Here is a 21,202-nt window from a genome sequence, read left to right as displayed (position 1 = left end):
CTGGTTATATACAGTGGTTTATTTGTCCCGATTCATTCGACTTTTGGCATTCTTTGGGCACCATTACATGTTCAAGTGGACATCATTAGGAATTGGGTTACCATTTACCGGCTGGTCCGAGTTAAACCATACATCGACATCAATACTTCAATTGTCCGTGGGACTGAGGCCCTAACTATTGGTGAGCATGTCATCCAACCTTTTTTCAAGGTACTTTTGAATCTGTCGATTTCTATGTTAAAAATTCAATTCCATTTACTTATACATCTCCACTTTCCAAACCTATGGTTAATGCCCTAAAAAGGGGAATCAGCCAGTATGTATTCTAGCTGCAATTGGACTTCTTTTCCTATCAGATCTTCTGAACTTTCGTTGCTGTGAATAGTTCCATTGTGGTCCCATGTCAGTTTGTTGAAAAGGTAATCATTTACATTGGTACACTTGGGCACTATAGTACCCGTTTGGGGTTTTATTATTTTCTTTCTTGGAGTCACACCTTTGGGATGGCTGATGGTCATGGATGCAATTGTGTTTGATCATTTTTGACTACATAAATGTTGACTGCTTAGTTCATTGCATTATTTGTTTTACAATTATATTCTGAATAATTTTTTGTTCTGGATTTCTCAAGTGTTATGTATATTATAATATGAAATTGGGTGCTTTATACTGAAGATTCTCTTAATGTATACAATTTTGGATAATTTCAGCTCCCGAAGAAGGGGGTGTTCCCCGAAACGCATAGAGCTCCTCAGTACATCGCAAGAATATTGTTCTTTGTTATTATTTCTGCTTTATTCTAATTATGTTTCAAGTTCTGTATTGAAGATTATTTTTTTCCCATGATGGCCTTAATTGAATGTTTGGTATGTTTACAAACTCGATTGCCAACCAGAAGAGTCCTGGTTAACATATTGTGAAATTTGTTTGTTCCTGTTGAATATTTATCATCCTTTTTTGAAGTAAAAATTCGAACTATATTTGACTAATTGTGTATCAGCTTTAATGGTGTGTAGGGGACGGGAGTGTCTTTAGATTTAGACACTTTTTTCTGTTTCATATATGTCACAAGCCCTGTGTCAGAGCCTGTATTCCTCCCCAGCACCCGGAATGCTTAAGTCTTTTATTTATACAATCAACATTGGTCCCTTAAATTGGAGTGCACCTTTTGATCCCTTGATTTCTTAAGGCCTGGAGCTCGCTCAGAAAGGACACTTTCCAGGATAGGTACTCGAGGTCCACCGTGGCCATTGGTTCAAAAGGTTTATGGCACAGCGCCGTCAGGACTACATTTAGGTCCTACGGCGGGTGCGGACTACGAACCGGAGGGTAGAGGCGTGTCAGGCCTGCAAAATGCCTCTTAACCACTGGATTACTCAGAGAATAAGAGCATTGATCTGTAGAAAGATAAGCGGAAACCGCTGATAGATAAGTTCTGCATGATAGAACGTGAACACCCGACTCTGCTAGGGAGGACACGAAAGAGAGCACCGTGTCAATCATAGCCACCCTTGGATCCAGCTGCTTTTCAAAACACCAATGACAGAACCTGAGCCATTTACTCCTGTATTGGGATCTGGTCGAGGGTTTCCTGGCTGCCTGGATAAAACGCATGTTATCCGTAGACAAGTTCAGATGCTCTAAAGACTTTAACTCGGGCACCATGCCGCCAAGCTGAGCGATTGTGGGGAGGGATGAACATCTGCTGTTCCCCTTGATGAAGAAGACTGGGGGTCACTGGTAACCTGATCGGCGGATACACCGACAGGTGTTGAAGTTCCGAGAACCAAAACCTGGCCGGCCACCACGGGGCTATGAGCAGAAGGTAACAGTTCACCGAGTGCTTCAGCTTCCAAATTACACAATGGACTAGAGGCAGAGGCGGGAAGGCGTAAGCTCTCATGTTGTGCCATGGAATCTCGAGAGCATCCCCCAGAGAGGAGGCTCCCAGCCCCCCTCTGGAGTCATACTGGAGGAAGCTTCTTGTTGACCGCCGTAGCGAAGAGGTTCACCTCCGGTGTGCCCCAAAGCAAGAAAATCCGAGAGGACCTCCGCCTTCAACTCCCACTCGTAGCTGACCACTGTCTGCCGGCTGAGGGCATTTACTGTGACATTCAGCTGGCCCGGGATGTGCACTCACTGCAAGCAGCCAGACACCATGAAGCACGGCCCACTCCCATATCTGGATGGACAGGTCCACGGGGGGGTTGGGGTGGAGGAGACTTTGTTCCCCCTTGCTTGATGTAATACATTGTCACCACATTGTCCGTACGTATGCGGACCACCTTGTTGGCAATGAGCGGTCTGAAAGCCTGGAGCGCTAGGAAGATCGCCAGAAGCTCCAAATAATTTATGTGCAGGAGCTTGTCCTGAGGCGACCAGAGGTCCAAGACCTGAAGAACATCTAACGTCGCACCCCACCCCAGGAGGGAGGAGTCTGTCGTGATTGTCATCGTGGGGCTTGGGTCCTGAAACCCCGCACCCACCGACAGGTTGCTGAGAGATGACCACCAATCCAGGTCCACTCTCATGGAATCCGGAATCATTATCAGCTTTGAATCCGGGTCCACAGCCTGACACCAGGAACTCCGAAGAGCCATCTGGGTCCATCTCATGTTGAGACGAGCAAGAGGAAGAGCCAGCACGCACGAGGCCATGAGGCCCAGAAGCCTCTGGAACCACCAGGCCGACATGCTCTCCGACTGCACAAACATCTGACACGTGGCTAACAGATCCGCCATTCTGTCCCCGGTCAGGTACACTCTGCAGTCGATCGTGTTCCAGCGAAAACCCAGGAAAATCAGGTCCTGCGAGACCGTCATGGGAGATTTCCACCAGTTCACCGACAGCCCAAGATGGAACAGGAGCTGAAAGAGAGACTGGAGATTGCCCACTGCTGCCAGTGGACAAGGGCTGCGTAAGAGCCAGTTGTCCAAATATGGATACACATGGATACCCTGGAGACGAAGATAGGCTGCAATCACCGACATCTTCGTGAAGACCTGCGGCGCCAAGCTGAGGCCAAAAGGAAGCACTCGAAACTGGAAGTGCTCCTCTCCCAAAGAGAAGCAGAGATATCTCCTGTGTGGGTTCCAAATCAGGATATGCATGTACGCATCCTAAAGCTCCACGACGCTGAGCCAATCGCCCATCTGCAAGGAGGACCGCATCTGACTGGGCGTGATCATCTTGAATTTCTCTTGGGGTAGGAAAAGATTGAACTGGGAAAGGTCTAGGATGGTGCACAGGCCAGCCTGATTGGGTTTGGGCACCGTAAACAGTCTGGAGTAGAAGCCCTCCCCTCGCTCCCCAAGGGGAACGGGTTCCACAGCTCTGAGGTCCAGAAGTTTCTGAACCTCGGCTTTGAGGGAGGGCAAGCCCGACAGCTGAAAAGGAGGGTTGAGGGGTGGGGTAGGGGGTAGAGGCAAGCGGAAGCCCGCCCGAGCGACTGACAAGAATCATCTGTCTTCTGTGATGGTCTGCCACGCCTCCCAATGAGTCGCAATGCGTCCTCCCACCGGGGTCTCGTGAGAGCGTGGAAAACCCTCAGTAGGTTTATCGGTGGCGGCGCCACCTGAGGAGGAGGCTGAGGAGCGGGAGAAAAACCAGGTCCGTTGTTGCCTACGGCGGTTATTCCCCGCAGGGGTATCCACTCTGCGAGATTTGCGGTCGAGGAAGCCCCTAAAGCCAGAGGAAGGTCGACTTTGTGACAACGGTCTCTGGGTTTTGAAAGGAGCCTTAACCAGGACAGACAAGGACTAAGCTGAGTGCTATCCTTCGTCTTGGTGAGCTCTACATCTGTTGCAGCATGAAAGAGCTCCTTCTCATCAAACGAAGGTCCAACACCTTGTCCTGTACTTCTTTTGAGAATTTAGTTGCATGCAGCCACGCCTGCCATGAGGTATCAACCCCCAGCATAAGGCCCCAAGAAGAGGAGTCTACATGGTGAGCCGCAGCCTCCAGGAGATCCTGGGCCAAGGCCCTGGCGTCGGAAAGGCCTCCTTTTAAGTCTTCCAGCTTCTCGACCGGGATGAACTCCTCAAACTCAGACAGACCTTTCCACACCCGCATGTTAGCTCCCACTAATATCAATTCAGCGTTGGCCTGCCTGAGCTGCAAGGCCGAGTTGGCGAAGATTTTCCTCCCGAGGGAGTCGAGGAGCTTGTCCTCCTTTCCCAGAACCTGAGTAGCCGTCGTGGAAGAGGATGCTGCAGTTCTGGACTGCAAAGTGGCCGCAGCCACCACTGTGGAGGAGGGGGGGGTGGACAAGACGACAGGGCCACCTCTTCCGAAGAATGCAGCCTGTATCTCGTGTCAATTTTCTTATTGACAAAAAGTCCAGAGTGTGGCTTTTCCCAGACTCTACGGACCTCGGCCAGAACGTCCTTCTGCAAGAACAGGCCGGTACGCTCCAAGGGAGACAGTGTGAACGCCCCAGAAAGCACACCCTCCTGCGGAGCGGGTGTCTCGTGCACTGGAACTCCTAAGAAGTTCATCATGTCCAGTACCCGGTCATGAAAAGCTCTGATAGACCAGGGAAGGTCCTTGCAGTATTCTGATCGCCTTGTGCGTCATCCGACAGGTCAGGATCCTGCTGAACCATGTCAGGCGCTGCCTTGTCCACAGGGGACAATGGGGGCAAAGGCTCAAGAGTCGGGGGGGGGGTGCGGGGGGGAGGGCACCGTAGGCAAGGGAGGCGCCGGCGGAACCAACAGAGGAACAGGTGGAGCCAGAGGCGCGGGAGGACAGATCTCCCTAAAAAGCCCTTTGAAATACTCCCTCATGGGGTCGGTACGCATAAGTGTTTGAAATGTACCGAAAAAAGCTTCCTCCGGGGACTGCTTTGGAACCGGAGGAGGCCTCTCATGAGGTGGACAAATCCAGGGACGTAATGGGGACGGGTGCCACACTGGCCCCTCCACCGACGTATCCACATAAACGGTGCTGACCCCGCAGGCAACGAAACATTGTGCAGAAGAGGCATCCGAGCGTTCCAGTCATAAACTGGCCGATAAAGATGCGCACAAGGGACTCTATGTCCAGCCAAGGGGCCGAGCCCTACACCGGAGGCCGATGGCGTAGTTGTAGGGGTAGCACCCAAAATGGCGGTCGTGGCGGGAACCGGGGGCCATTTTGTCCTCACCCGAGGGGAACTGCGGGACGTGAGGAAGTGAGGCAGGGGTCCCCGTCGATGGATCAGGGGCCTTAACTTTAGCCTCAACATAAGGGACCTCGACAGAGCCGGTACTGTGAGGCCTGGAATGTTTTCGTGACATACCAATCGCCAAATTAGCCTTCGAAGGAAGGACCTCGGCACTGCCGGTAAAAGAAGAACTTTGCTTCTTCGACCCCTCAACAGGTCTGGTGTCACCGCAAGAGCGGAACGGTGAGAAACAGCTTTCACCGACAAGGCCTTGTCAGGCCTCTCAGAACTGTTGGTAACTTTAGCCTCTGGTCGAGGGACCTCGGACCCAGGTCCGGTAACAGCCTTATCTGCGTGGGCCTTGAACATCCGTTCGGTAACAGCAAGCCCCAAAGCCTCCGGGCGCACCCCGGTCTCATTTTTGAGGGAAGCCGACAGAGGCCTCAGAGCGAGCTCCGGTACCCCACGATTCAGTAGAACTGGGTCCACAAACAGCCCCCACAGGAGGGGCCTCGGAGCGTACTCCGGTATCCACAGGCCCCTTACGGAGACCCTCGGAGAAAACTCTGGTACAATTATTAGGCCCAGGGCGAACCCTGGTGGCAGAGCGATCAACGCCCCTCCCGGCCCGAGAGGAACCCGGAAAGGTATCCCCCGGCCGGGGTGCACTGAAAAGTAAAGAACTTAGCGGTCGTTTCTTCTTCTCGTCGATGAATGCCTGAAAATGTGAAGGAGGAGTTTGTCGGAACACCTCCTCCCACCGCTCCAACCGAGGTTGAAGTGCCCGGACCGAAAGGGAGTCGCAGTAAAAACAGGAGTCCCAACGGTGATCCGGACCCAAGCACTCTAAACAAAGAGGATGGGGATCCCCCCTCGAAACGACAGTGACACCAACAATCTGGAAAGTCTAGTTTGAACGACGGACTAGTACACGATCGCTAGCAAGAGCCAGAGAGGAAAAAAGGGAAGAAAATCTTCCAAGGATGTAAGTGTGTCCAGTCCCGAACGAGCTGAGAAAAGGACTGATGGGCGATGCATCGGGCGGAGCCAAGGAGGGCGGGGTTACGGCCACGTGCCGGGCCCCACGCAAGAAAGCGAGGAAGGACACATTTTTGAAAAAAAAATGTGGATGCTTTTTACAAAGTGCTCCGGTCCCGTCCCACAGGACGGAGAAATGTTCCATAAGTATGGAGGAAAGGGGACGGGACGTAGGAGTACTAAGAATTCTTGATAGAAACCCGTTAGTCAAAGCAAGTATAATTCAGTTTCAAAGGGTAAAAGAGCGTGTCTGCAAACTTATTACGAGGCAATCCAGCAAAGTATGCGATTTAAAAATGAAGGTGTGTCATTCTCTGCAATACCATTTCAAATAGAAGGAACGAAAACGCATGCGCGCACATTTATGGAGTCTGGGGGAGTAAGGAAGTGAAATCTGAACTCCACTAATTCACGTTTAGTAATTACCAGTGGTCGAAAGTTTACGAAAATAAGTAGTGGAACTATATTCCCTGCTGGCCTGCCCCCATACCCCACAAAACCCATCACCACGCCCCCTCCCACACGCAATCCAAACCCCCAAAACACACACACCTATTTAAAGGGAATGTTCAGTGCAGTGCGCTTAAGTGCAAGTTTCAACTTCTTCCTACACTTATTTTAAAATGAAACCACCCCGAAACTATTTCTTTTTAAAATAAAAGTATAGGAACAGTAAAACAAAAACATGAAAAAGTGGGTGAATACCTCTCTCCCCTCCCCCCCCACTTGGACCACTGGTAATTACTAGAGAAATTGAACAACTTTGGAACATTTTCTTGCTTCATATGATTGAGTGATGTGTGCGTTTAGAGGAATGCATAAGCAAGCATGTACCCCGACATGCAGGATAATGATGGCAACATGTCACCCCGAGCTGAAAGCTGGCTGACGCGTTTAGGGTGATCTCTGCTACAAGTTTGATGTACATGTGTCGGCATGCTGTTCAACCCTCTTATGTTCATAAAATGATTGCCGCAGAGGCATTGCTAGGGAGGCTGATGGGGCTATAGCCCTGGGTCTTTTGTTTGTAGCCCCGGATAGAAGCTCAGGGGTTACAACATAAAAGACTAGCTAGCCCCAGTCCCAAAATTAGCGTAGCCCGGGATCTTTTCCAGACCTAGCAACACCTCTGCCATTGGGTCAGGTAATAAGAACACTTAATAACATGCAAAGACGTATAGCCTATTTATCAGTGGAAGCATTTTGGCTTAATTTCCATGAACTGCCATCTACTAGACCAATGCCACATGCACATGGGAAAACTAAAAGGCACATTCTGCCGTTCTATTCTCCTGGCTGAGGATCTTAGCCCTGGGTATAAACCGGAGGTTTCCCAACTAGCTATGTTGGGCAGAGATGCAACGTGTTTTGCTTAGTGGAAGGATAGCAATCTGCATGTGAAGGAACCACTCGGTAAGAACATTTTTGAAGGTCAAAGTTAATGTTGACTAAATACTGCCCACTTTTGAAACTAATGCAACTCATTGACTAAACTCATAACTCAAAAATATGCATAAACCGAGTTCCTGCGGCCCCATGTAAGATCGGAGATTTTCAGCCATTGCTGATGCTGTAGCCTACGTCATTGTGCAGTCTTGTAAAATCGATAATGCGAGTCCAGAAGGCTGCACCATCTGGTAATAGCGTGCCATCTCGGGCCTACACCCCGAGTGACCAGGGGGCCTTAACGGGAGCAGCGGCACATTTTCAGCTGGTACTGCGTATCTGCGGGGCATTGTTGCCAATAGCATCTTCCGTATGCCAAAAGATTGTGGATTCTATTGGCGGTGTACGACAGAGGAACTTTTTATTTAATTTTTTAAAGGGAACTATTTGGTTGAATGTGGCAGCGTGAGAAAGCACACTTGCAGCGAGAGAGTGGGTCAAGGAGAGATGCACACTGGCATGGTTATCAAGCTAGGAGGGACAGGAGAGAAGCTAAGTAATGGCAGTAAAAAGAGAAGGTCCAGAAATAGGAGGTAGAGAGGGGTCAGTGGGGGCGGAAGGGTGATCAAGTACAAGGGCTCCTTGCAAGATAACAGCCATTGCTACTGTAGCAGGAACATTTGGACATGGGCTGTCTCCGTGGACAATAGCTGCCTTCAAGTCCTGACTGGCTGTGACGCCATCAATAACCTAAGCAGGATAAAGAGGTTTCATTTTCTCATTGTAAATGCAGGACTACAAGGAGCAGCTATGCAGAGTGATACGAGTATGGGCGCCAGGGCTAGCAAAGTAGCAAACCAGACATGGGACAGCTTGAAGATCTACAGAGAACGGACAACATTCCAACAAGGGCTTTAGTTTCGCCAAGTCGGGTGTTCTGCAGCCTTTGGCTGACCTGATGCTTTGGACTAGAATATCCATACCACCTAGCTATCTTGGCATGGGATAATGGCAGTTGTAGTCCAAGACATCTACAGAGCCAAATGTTGCAGAGCCCTGCGAGATGAGCCCTGGTTTTTCAGCCAACGGTGCTTTGCAATAAGATTTCCCAGAAGTAGGAACCCACAAATATCCAAATGTAAAGGTCTATTGGCTAAAAAGCAAAGGGCACAGATTTCTGGCAAATGCTCGGTTAAATGATCAAAAGCTAAACACTGGCTTTTATGCTGGCTTGAAACAGGGATTTAGCAGGTTGCACATTCCGTGAACAAAGTGTAAAGTTTCACAGTTCTACACTTTATCTGTTCTTCAAATGAATCGACTACAGGGCGCGGTTGTAATTTTGTGTTTAAAATGCAGATGGCCCATCACAAAGTGACAAAATAACACTCTCCAGGAAGATATGGAATGGAAAATACATAAGTGTCACTGAAGAAGACCATGTCTGAACATGCCTTTCCCGTGAATTGCTGACTCATGGATAGCACTTGGCACTAAAGGGAACTATTTGGTTGAATGTGGCAGCGTGAGAAAGCACACTTGCAGCGAGAGAGTGAGTCAAGGAGAGATGCACACTGGCATGGTTATCAAGCTAGGAGGGACAGGAGAGAAGCTAAGTAATGGCAGTAAAAAGAGAAGGTCCAGAAATAGGAGGTAGAGAGGAGTCAGTGGGGGCGGAAGGGTGATCAAGTACAAGGGCTCCTTGCAAGATAACAGCCATTGCTACTGTAGCAGGAACATTTGGACATGGGCTGTCTCCGTGGACAATAGCTGCCTTCAAGTCCTGACTGGCTGTGACGCCATCAATAACCTAAGCAGGATAAAGAGGTTTCATTTTCTCATTGTAAATGCAGGACTACAAGGAGCAGCTATGCAGAGTGATACGAGTATGGGCGCCAGGGCTAGCAAAGTAGCAAACCAGACATGGGACAGCTTGAAGATCTACAGAGAACGGACAACATTCCAACAAGGGCTTTAGTTTCGCCAAGTCGGGTGTTCTGCAGCCTTTGGCTGACCTGATGCTTTGGACTAGAATATCCATACCACCTAGCTATCTTGGCATGGGATAATGGCAGTTGTAGTCCAAGACATCTACAGAGCCAAATGTTGCAGAGCCCTGCGAGATGAGCCCTGGTTTTTCAGCCAACGGTGCTTTGCAATAAGATTTCCCAGAAGTAGGAACCCACAAATATCCAAATGTAAAGGTCTATTGGCTAAAAAGCAAAGGGCACAGATTTCTGGCAAATGCTCGGTTAAATGATCAAAAGCTAAACACTGGCTTTTATGCTGGCTTGAAACAGGGATTTAGCAGGTTGCACATTCCGTGAACAAAGTGTAAAGTTTCACAGTTCTACACTATCTGTTCTTCAAATGAATCGACTACAGGGCGCGGTTGTAATTTTGTGTTTAAAATGCAGATGGCCCATCACAAAGTGACAAAATAACACTCTCCAGGGAGATATGGAATGGAAAATACATAAGTGTCACTGAAGAAGACCATGTCTGAACATGCCTTTCCCGTGAATTGCTGACTCATGGATGGCACTTGGCACTAAAAATAGTACAGCAAGAAACTTGAATGTGGGTGCACCAAATTCATTGATCAGTTCACACAGCAGACAGCCTCATCAAACCTGCAGAAACCTGTAAAGCCTCCACACTGGAAGGAGAGCGCCACCCCCACGCACCCCTGCATGCAGGTGCTGATGGCAATAGCTTGTCGGGTGGGCTATACGGGAGAGGTATGCCATTGTATTGCATAAGCCATGCTAAGGGCCGGGCCTTGTGGTGCCAGGTAACCTCGTTGAGGGTCCTACATTTGCTGGGGCCCTTAAATAAGGCTGGAGGGCTTTTACCCGCGCTCCTGCCTACACCTCCAACGGTGGCTTTAAGAGAGTACGTTAATACTATTGGAAAGCCCAAAATTACAGCAGGAATACAAAACGAACCACATCGCGTTGCCTTCATGTAACTACAACACTTTTCTGCGTGATGATCCATCCCAAATGTTCATATGATGCAGGTCTGCATAATGCAGGGGTCTATGTTTTGGACTACCACTCCCATCAGCCCTAGCCAGCGTAGCCAGTGGATCAAGCATGACGTAGTCAGTGAGGGATCACGTGCGTTGTATGCCAAATAAATCTGAAATTCATGCCCAATCCTTATGTAGGCTAAAATGTGGAAAGATTTGTTGCAAGCGGATGGGTAGCGGAGGGGTAGCAAAGCAGTAAAGTTCTACCATGAGCACAAATTACAATAATGTTATTACCCAATATAATGGTACAATTTATCGCCTTCTGATGGATGAATGGCTGAGGCGACACTGCAGGAGACAAGTGAAGGCTTTCCCTAACGTGCAATACTTTCTCTTGCCCCATCTGCAATGTCGTTAGGCCTAGTACGTTAGTTAATTACCCATTCTTAATGTCTCAAGGCCATGTAAGAATGTTAATGGATTTTCCCTTGCTCCCTCCCCTGCAGCGCTTTCAAACATGTGTATAGGCGCTATACAAATAAACTTTCATGTCATAACGTGACAGGTATTTAACTTGCGTTAGCCAACGGTGTAATGGTACACCAGAGTAAATGATTAATAATGTATATGTTAAAATAACCAACAGAGCAATACTCTGGGACAGCTGTTTAAAGAGATTCCATAAAATCCTCGAGTTCACCACAACCGGAGACAGTGGATTCCATGAAGAGGGCATCAATGGGGCATTGAGCGAACTGTGCCTTTGAGAAGTTCTAAAAGCACTGTCAAAAGGGATTTTAAGTGAAGAAGTATGCGGTCATGCCATCCCAATGTTCGGCATGGAATTGGAAAGCCTCCCCTGTAATGCTTTGGAAACCACGTTCACAGAAAACTGTGCCCTCCAGCTAACATGGGCAAAGACACTACTGGAAACCAAGTCGAATAAGCTGCCTGCAGGCTGTACACAGATAACAGAGGAGCAGCGGCACTGATTCTTTACAAGTTAAATATAGAAAGCAAAAACCCTCCTTTTCTCCTGGCTCCATCTGCAGCGAAACACGAGGAAAATGGCTTTCCAGATTTGTTTTTCGCATCCACAGATGCAAATGTTGGTGGACTTGCAAAGACGGGGCTCCTTCACCTTGAGCTGCATCTCATCAACCGTAGCCAGCATAGTCAATGGTGAGGGATCATGGGAGTCTTTGTCCAATCCCTCTCGCGAGCAGAGGCACCAGACACTTGCAGCAAGGGCACGTGTTAGATCAGCACAAGCACAGTATAATCCAAAGCACCTCTGGTATGTCGCGAGGCTGCAATATATCATAACGCATGCTGTCATAAAGAGGAGATCTGGCAAATCCAGTGCAGCCATTTGAGTCAGCAGGAAAACTTAAAATACCCATGAGATACCCTCATGAATTAAATAAAGCTTCCCTGGCACTGTCCCCCTCCTCAGAAACTCTCCATCACTTGCTCTCAGAACAGAACCTTCTTACAAATCCTTAAGACGTGCCTTTTCAACAGACTATTGCTCCACATGCCATGACACTTCGCTGACTCCTGTATCCTGCCACAACAGCGTGGCGTTGCAACTTGACATTTCATTGATACTTGCTTCCCTCAGGTTTATCAACTGTACCTCATAACTAGGGCCCAGTTGCCTGCAGGCTATCGTGCGCTTTACAAATGTAAAAATGAATCCACTCACAAATATTTCTCCACTAGAAACTGGGTGCAAATCAGCAGCAACTCTACTCAAAGGGCAAGATGGCTATTAAGACGTCCAAAATGTGTCCATGAATAAAGCAGGACAGCACTTGATTGGCCTGGGGCAAACTGCCATTTTTTTACCTGCAGCAGGACTGTCGAGGCTCTGGCAGCATGGAGACTAGCCCAGCAGGGAAGCATGGCACAAAGGTTCATGTTAACCTCAATGACTTCTAACAGCAGCTGATGCTCATCAAATGCAGGGTTGACATGGCAACCATAAATGCTCTCATGAAGGATATCAAGCAAGACCTGCAGTCCAACATCACTATTCATAATAATAATAATAATTAGGCATTTATATAGTGCTACGAACCCTCAGGTATCTCAGCGCTGCTTATTTCCACCCACGGTGTATGGTGCTCATTTATCGACCTCGGAAGGATGAAAGGCTGAGTTTGGCCCTGCCGGGATTCAAACCTGCGTTAACAGGCTCTGCACGGATGTCAAAGCGAGCGCTCTACTCGCTGTGCCACTTGACCGGCTTGGAATCCATCCCATGTTAAAGATCTGGTACATGTATGCTTCCAGAGCTCCATTGGCTTTGCATACCACACATGACCCTTCACACCACTCTTCCTCCAGCCTCCATGACAGGAACACTTTTCCTGAAGTTTTGCCAACCAAGCCACAGCCCCCACTGGACATCTTTTGACAGTATGTTGAGTAGCAGTTATATAATTCTTCCAATGTGCTAATGTGGGGTTATTAACTTAATGTGTGGCTTATTGCTCTTCATAATACACTAGAAATAAACTGCTTAATTAATCTTTTATAACACGCTTAATACCAGAGACCAGTCTCGAAGCGCAGGACCGGGAATCAAAACTGTGTTGCTCTGTGTGGTATTGCTTTCAAGAGAAAGGTGTTGCCCCCGAGCTATCCCTCCAGGCTTATGTCCAAATAGTGATTTAGGAATTGATGAGTATGGGACACCAAGCACAAATGATGCCTTTTATTCAATATTTGTACACAGCAAGGGACAATCAGATTGTTTAAACAATCTGATTGGCCCTCGACAGGTCGTTACCTGGCCAACAAGGCTGTGCTCACCGCCACAGCCCCATGGTTCCTTCCGAGAGGGGCCTTTTTCTTTGTTTTTATCCCCCCCCCTTTTTCAATGACAGCCATGGAAAGGGAGACGGGACACATGTAGCTCTTTCTCCCCGTACCATGGTGGCCATTTATTTTTTCCAGCTGCGAAACACCAATGCTGTCTCGCAATTGAAAAAAGTGCAAGACAGTGTAACCAAGGGCCTCGGGGCATTACCTTAAGTGGCAACGCCCCCCTGCACTGTGCTGATTGCTTAAACAGATTTCCACCATTTAATTGTTTCGATTTCAAAGTATCACAGTGCTTTCATCAAATTCAATCTTCAGAGCCGTTCCCCCTACTGAATTTTTAAAATGCAACAATTGTGCTTATTTTCTAAATTCACAATTGCTACTTCTCACAATCAGATTGTGTGAAAAAAATGTTGTTCGTCTCATCTTTATCAATCCTCACCCCCCTAGTCTGATTTTTTTAATAATTCTCATCCTCAATCCTCGACAGGTGTTTTGGATCACCATTGTTCTGATCCGATGTACCTGGAAGAAATTCCATGTCCAACAATAAATACATATGATCCAAAAACAATCTCCCCCCCCCAATCGCTCAAGCGCTTGTTGGCATTCAAATGAGTCAACTCTAAATAGGACTGCCATGCGGTTTCAGCATAAACTACAGTGAAGGGTTACACATCCCCTAGAGACTTCCAGGTTAAGTGAGTGTTTAAACAGCAGAAAAGGTCCACTTATCTGAACCCCCCCCTTCAGACCAGTCTAATCAATCAGGGATCTTTAACAGAGTTACACGCACCCCAATGTAATTAAGGCCCTGAAGAGTTAACCCAATCGACCAGAAAGAGCATCCTAGAAAACCCCTCTCCAGAATGCAGAGTATTCGCTAGTCTGAAAGGAGTTACTTTTATGCAAACCTCAGCTAAGGAGTAACGCCCTTCAACATCTACCGTGGTTCAGCCTGTTGAGCACTGGGCATTGTAATTGAACAAGACGGCGAACCCTCCCTAGATTTTGCTAAATAGCTCGAGATCTCACAGTTAAACCTTTGATTCAGAATATAGTCTTGCATCATCTTATAAGTGAGTCTCCTATAGAAACAATACAGATGCACTTAGCTTTATTAGCCAATTCAAAAACAATTTAAGTTTAATTGGACTATTTAGTCCTTTGACAGTCCAAGAATGATCCTAAAGTCTTTGCATAGGAATTCTGTGGCCAGGGGTATTGGCAAAGCTTAAATACCTCAAGCATAGCATGAAGCATACCTGCCCACTTTAGCCAAGAGTCTCAGATAAGCAATGCAGCAAGTCCTCTGGTATGTAGCCTCGGGAGGATGATGGCATATTAAAAATTAAGGTTACAGATAGAAGCATCGATTATTGACCATGTAAGCCAATATTCACCAGCTATCAAATCGCCAAGAGAAATCAACGACAGAGGTAGACCGATACAAAGACTAACATGAGTCTGTAATAATACAAACAAAAAGGGACGGTCAAATCAGGGGCTACTCCTAGACCAGTGAAAGTCATTTACAGAACTTAGTACTATAGCAAATAATCTGAACAACAGAGCAGGGGCAATACCCCGCCCAGGTAGTGAGCAAAGAGGGTTCTACATTGAAATGCCAGAAAAAAAAAAAAACAGGACAAAACACTTTCTGGGTCTAATTTTCGAAGATATTCTTACGGATTTTTGAACTTTTTTTTTTAATGTGGGGAGACAATCACCCTACCCCCCACACCTTCCTAACACCCCCTCGCCTTTTTTATACCCTAGCCCCACCACCATATATCGTTTAAAATAGTGCGCTCTTTTCTTGATAGTTTTTGTATTCGTTTTTTTGGGGGGTGCGGGAGGAAGGGGGAGGATTACCAGCAAAGAGACAGCAACAAAAAGGGTGACGGGGGGGGGGGGTAACATACAGTGTTTGCAACCAGCAAAAATGCAAGAAAGTAATTCCCATCTGAAAAGCATCCCCAAAACCTGCCCAAACTTAATGTTCTCTGGCCTGGACCAGGATCTTTGCACAAATCTCTCCCATCTATCTAAGCAGCCTCGGGGACTGAGCTAGCGTGCTTAATCACATGCTTTGCGCTGCGCCCGCTGCACTCTGAGGAACACCATCCTATTGGGTTATAGATGGCCGGTGTTTGTCAACTTTTACATTGTGGTCTTACACTCAGAAGGCCCATTAATGGCTGGGATTGGGTGGGCCTTATCCTCCTTAACTTAGTGTTCTGGTATTAGCAATTTATTTGGGAGCTCGCCTCTTGTGGTTCCTCTGTTGCCTATTGGATTCCGGTGTTACGGGCGTGACTGATCATTATGCAGCACAGGCTGAGTAATGTCTGCAGCCTTCCTTCAACTAGGCAGCCAGGCGAGTCCTCACCGAAGCTCCGTCACTCGCCGATAGCAGTCTTGTCTTTGTATTTTCTTGACCATAGTGTGTGCTTGTGGCCCCCTAGTGGTCATGTGTATGAATACTGACATCTCCCAGAACCCCCTTCTGTAAACCACTCCCTACTTCTCAGCTTGACCAGTGCACAGAGGATACAGCTCCCAGATCATGAGTTGGTCCGCATGCTGCACCAGCAGAGAGCAGTACACGTGTGACAGCCACCAGGTTTCCAACATCACCTTCATTCTATTCCGGATCAATGTGTTTGCCCCATACTAACATTCCTCCCCTTATGCTGTTTGTTGGGCGTCCATTTGCCATTCCTGCAATACATCATCACCTGAATGGTGGCTAGGGACGGTTCCCTAAAATGCTGCTCCTGGGCTTCTGATGATCTGGAGAGGGGTGTAGGCGTGGACTATCCTCCACTGACCCTCGCCAGTGGTTGCATTAGTGAGTTTGCTCCCCCGGCGCCTGGAGCGCCCGAGTCCCTCACCATGACCAACCCACCCCTAGCCTCATCCTATCAGAAATACTGGAGCATACAGTCAACCTAAATCGTTTGAGTCTTCCCCGGGCAGAAGAGGGCAATGACAGGATGCATTAAAAAATAAAAACATTTAAAGGAAGGGAATGGTCCCTGTAAGGGAGGAAGGGTCTGTATGCCCCCCTATGCATTCGGCATGAAAGTCTATTTGCTCATCCCATCGTGGGGAGATGTCCCCCTGGTTTTTCACTGACAGTGGAAAAAAACCATGGGACAATACACTAGGACTCCATTTTGTGTCACACCAGACTATTTTTGTACTAGGCCGCACAATGATCTCCAATAGGCCTCCTCTACCCTCAGCCGCCGCGCACAGCCAGTTCCAACAGCCCCCACCACTGCCTCCCTTGTCTGCGCCACACCAGCCCAGTTCTCATGGAAGCCCAGGCGCGAATTGTTGCAAATTGAAAACTGTATTCGCTCTTCATTTGAGCTCACTGCCCTGTGTGTGACAGGGGCAGATCTTGACTTGTGTATTCATCCTTCTCCACAAACCTGTTCTTTCGCCCCCACCTTTAGAAAGGATTTCCTGCACAACCTTTTGCCCCTCTATTCTCCTTTCATGTAGCAACTGGTGAGGCCCTTCCCCACGGACCACCCTTTATTGCCCCAAATATTACTAATCCTGTGTGATCATACATTCCTCTTGGACTAACACCTACCAATCTATTTGTTTGAACCATGAGGCACCAGGGCGAATAAATCTTAGATCGAAACCCTCAGATAAGCACATGGCAGAAAGGACCACCGCACCCCTGCCCCAAAAGGCCCAGGTTAAGAAAGTTTATAGAACAGAGATAACAATGCGCTCCAAATGTTTATTTTGAATAGTAACTTTTGCTTATTTGTATGTACTCTGTATTGCATTTATACAGAGGAGCTGAGATGTAGCAAATAGTTCATAATTTTATTAGATTTGACAGTAATTTCTTGCAGTACATATCCTTTTCATGATCATTTTAGATTTATCAAAAATGAAGTTTTTGGCGATGCAAAGAAAGTTCCAATTTTTAAGTAATGAAACTTTAATGACCCCTCTTGGGTAATGCAAAGAAAGTTCAATTTCTAGTTAATGAAGACTTAAATGACCCCTCTACACGTGTTTCTCCATCCCTTTCGGATGGTTCATCAGGAGGGTTATGATGAACAAATTTAATATTTTTTGATTTCATTACATGATTTTGCCTGCAAACAAAGGGAACAAGGAATATTTGACTTTGATACTTATTGTGCCTTTGGGTCCAGTTACAAGTTAAATAGAAATAATAGACATCAATCGTAAATACAGAGATTTTGGAATTAATTACTTCAGGGAAACGAAATGTTCAATCTTGATTCCAATTTGTTTAGTTAGGTCCTTGTTAATATGCTGTTAAGCTGTGCTCTCATGCCATCTAGGTTTAAGTTTGCAAACAGTGGCCCGCTAGTGAAAGAAAGGTGATAACTGTTTTAATTTGAGGTTATAGGTCCCTTTTGGGTATAATAGTTCTGTTTGTAATGGGTTATGCTAGCCAATCCCCTTCTTACCTTATTTTTGTTGCTTTAGAGAGTTCCTGTTCCTAGAGCCACACGAGAGATCTGATCGATTTAGTCAATACGGATCTCTCCGACTATTTATGTGCGTCATCACGCTATTCCGTGATGACGTCATTCCGTTACCTGTTATGTTTGCGGCGTGAGCGTCATGACGTCACGACTTACTGCCCGCGAGCACCATTTTTGTTGAAAAAAGGGCCCAAGGCAAAAAATGGTTGAATGAGGTTACAAAAAGCAAAGCTAGGCATATGGTCGGAGAATTTATAATGTTGCTCAAGGGGACATTTTCTCGAGTCTAATCCAATTCTATCCTGTTTTCACTGTAGTTTACTTGTAATGACATGATGGTTTGTTCATTATTTCTTGAGCAGATTGTGCAGGGTGTGGATTATTTACCCTGCATTGGCAACGTCAGTACAAGTGGTATGTAATATAATGGGGTTCGAACCAGAGTAGGTAGGATGACAAGGAGATCAACTATATACTTCTAAAACAACATTTTATTTTTATAATACACAATTCTGTATAAATTTAAAACAGTTCATCATGTAACACAATTCATCACAATCAATAATACAATTTGTCAAATTCTAACCCAAAACAAACTCATCTACACACTTCTCTTTCAGTCATTCATTCCTCCCTATTGTCTATAATGGCAACAAAAGCTCTTTTTATTAATTTGGTATAACTCATGTACGAATATCAATGATTTTCAACATTTCCAAAACCCAAGGTCTATAGGTGTTTTATCTGTTCGTATTAGAAACAGTTCTATACTCGTTGACATATGTTTCGGTCTTTATGGGGTTCATGCACTTGCCCCCCTCGTTCTCGACCTTCAGGACGTTTACAAAGAACTCGTTGACTCTTTGCCTCGGATAGACTGGTATGGATTTCTTTCACCTAAATAAAAACATACAGATACTCTATTTTAAAACACGACCTATTCTTCTTGTCATCCCAATTATTTAATAACACCATAAATGTGTAACACAACACTATAACTTGGTTGATTCCACCTTCACTCACCTCCACATAAAGTATAGGAGATGCTTGGCTTGAAAGTGTAAATGGATTAAATCCGTCACTAGGACCACCTTGGCGATCTCTTCACCTTTGGCCTATAAAATACAATTCAATGTATCAATATGTGGAGTAACCACACTCTCATTAGGTTTAGCTATTTCCCCACGTCCCCATATTTCTAGAGGACAGCATGTTCATTACCTGGAACACGGTCCGTACTCGGGTAGTGACTTGCTTCTGCTGGTTTCAAACAGGTATGTCTCCTTTGCTTCTATATCACTTCCTAGGGGTACAGATCTGTGTCAATCACTTCTGTCTCTACTATTCCTCATTCCCATTATGTTGTGATTTATATGATAACTCACCCAGAAATCATCGGCATCCGGGGAATACTGATATGCGCACTCTTCTTGTTCACATGGAGAAGTCAACTACGGCTTCCTGTCCTCAGTAGTCAGCTCTCACCTATTAGAGGTAAAGAACACATTTGTGGCCTTTTACCTATTTGTTCTTCCAATCTGGTCGCAGCTGCGCTGTGAATTTATACCTAGATCTTTTCACATCATCAACTTCTTTTGTTAAGAATATTAGCATATAACTCCCACCTCATATTTCTAGTCTTGTATCCCTATTTGGAGTCAAATATATTCTTGCTGTACGCATAGAAGTAATTAGTGTACCACCCAGACTTACACCACAGATAGTGCACTCGCTCTCTGTAATGTGCTCACAATTCGCTGCTGCATCCCCACGTGGTAACGCTAATCTCAACATGCTACCGCATCACCGCGTGGGGTCTAAACCCATCTCCTCCATCTATTTACATACGGACTCATCGCGTGAGCGACATACTGGTCAGTTTACATATTGCGGCGGTTCACTTGCCTGGCGATATCTTGTTTCCTCTCAGTTCGGCTCTATGTCCGGACTCGCGGTTGTTCTTCAAACACCTCTGTGATACTAGTCACTGAAAGGGAGAAAGGACTCCCTTAACTATGCTCAATAGGCATAGAAACAGGACTGCCTGGGAGTGTTCCTCGCTCTACAGGTATGTAGCTGAAACCAACTCGGCTCCCTCAGAGGAAATGGAAAAAATACTTATTTGTAATTTGTTTTTTGTTTATTATACGGGCGCAAAGTACGACTATTTAGATATAACACCTAACTTTGACACGCATTAAATGATTAGCGCATAATGACGATAACTAAATGGTCGTATGGTGACTCTAAAAGATCACAAGTCTTTATATTTGCTGTAACTTTCTATGCACGCATAACCAGATTAACACGTAGTAAAGGCTACTAAATAGTCATATAATGGCTCTGAAAGGTCACAGATCTTTGTATTCATTTCTTTAAGCCTTTGGCACATGGGGCACAAGGCCGGCCCCCATGTGTCAAGGTACACATTGTCCTCATGGTCCTTTTAAATCATTCAGATAGCCCAATACTTTCAATTTGTTACCAACGTATTCCATTCTACTGATACATTCAGACCCCAGCGAACCATGTTCAAATTATATATCAACCGTTGTTCGATTTGGTGAAGTATAGTACCCAATTCACCTCCTGTTTTGTTCACTATTACTTGCTGCAGCACCAACCATCTAAGGTCTGTATCACTACGATTTAGTTTTGTGTATTGTTCCACCAAGGGTTTTTCTGCCACTATTTCTTATGCAGACCTAAGTTCTGCAATACGTTGGCGCACCTCTCTGGTCGTTTTTCCCCACACAAAGAAGTGCACATGGGCACTGAATGATATATATATCACATTCCTTGATAAGCAGTTCGTGTGACGCTTCATTTTCCACGTATGATTGCCCCATTTGAACTCATGCATTTTTTCTGTAAGGGGGGCACACCACGCAGTTGCCACATTTGTGGTGACCAGTAATGGGGGGTAAACCCCACTGGTTTAAGACTGTCTGGTCCTTGGGTGCATCTCTATATTTATGCACAAGTTTTTGTCTAAGGTTCGGACTCTTTCTGAATGCAAATAGGGCTTTTCTTGACAGGGTCCCCGGCTGCTTTATAAGGTTCCAATTTCTGTTAATTTTTTAATATCACTATTTATTGGATTAAAAGTAGTGACAAAGACAATCCTGCCATTCAGTCTTTTTCTCTTGCCGACAGGCATATCTCCCTGTCGGTATTCAATGCCCTTTTCATTTGATCTTTTACTAATTTCTTGGGATAGCCTCCATCATAGAGTCTCCCTTTCAGTTGTTCTGCATGTCTCAGAAATTCTTCCCTTTAGGTGCAATTACGCCTAATGCGCAAGAATTGTCCATAGGGCAAATTCTGTCGCAA

At 46.3% G+C, this 21,202-nt stretch overlaps 1 protein-coding gene and 1 long non-coding RNA gene across 10 annotated transcripts in view; both read right to left on the bottom strand.

Moving 5' to 3' along the window:
• The window catches only part of SRC (SRC proto-oncogene, non-receptor tyrosine kinase), a 520,693-nt gene that overhangs the window by 250,233 nt on the left and 249,258 nt on the right, over positions 1–21,202 (bottom strand). The gene's annotated exons all lie outside the window — the stretch shown is intronic.
• Positions 17,430–19,350, bottom strand: LOC138581206 (uncharacterized). The gene is made up of 4 exons (XR_011304473.1): positions 19,255–19,350; positions 19,091–19,172; positions 18,893–18,984; positions 17,430–18,766 (listed from the first exon to the last, which is right to left on the bottom strand). It is a non-coding gene; the product is annotated as an uncharacterized lncRNA (long non-coding RNA).

Source organism: Ambystoma mexicanum, chromosome 3p (genome assembly GCF_040938575.1).
Source record: "Ambystoma mexicanum isolate Mex_15411 chromosome 3p, UKY_AmexF1_1, whole genome shotgun sequence".
Taxonomy (NCBI): domain Eukaryota; kingdom Metazoa; phylum Chordata; class Amphibia; order Caudata; family Ambystomatidae; genus Ambystoma; species Ambystoma mexicanum.
This window is presented reverse-complemented; position numbering and strand designations above follow the sequence as displayed.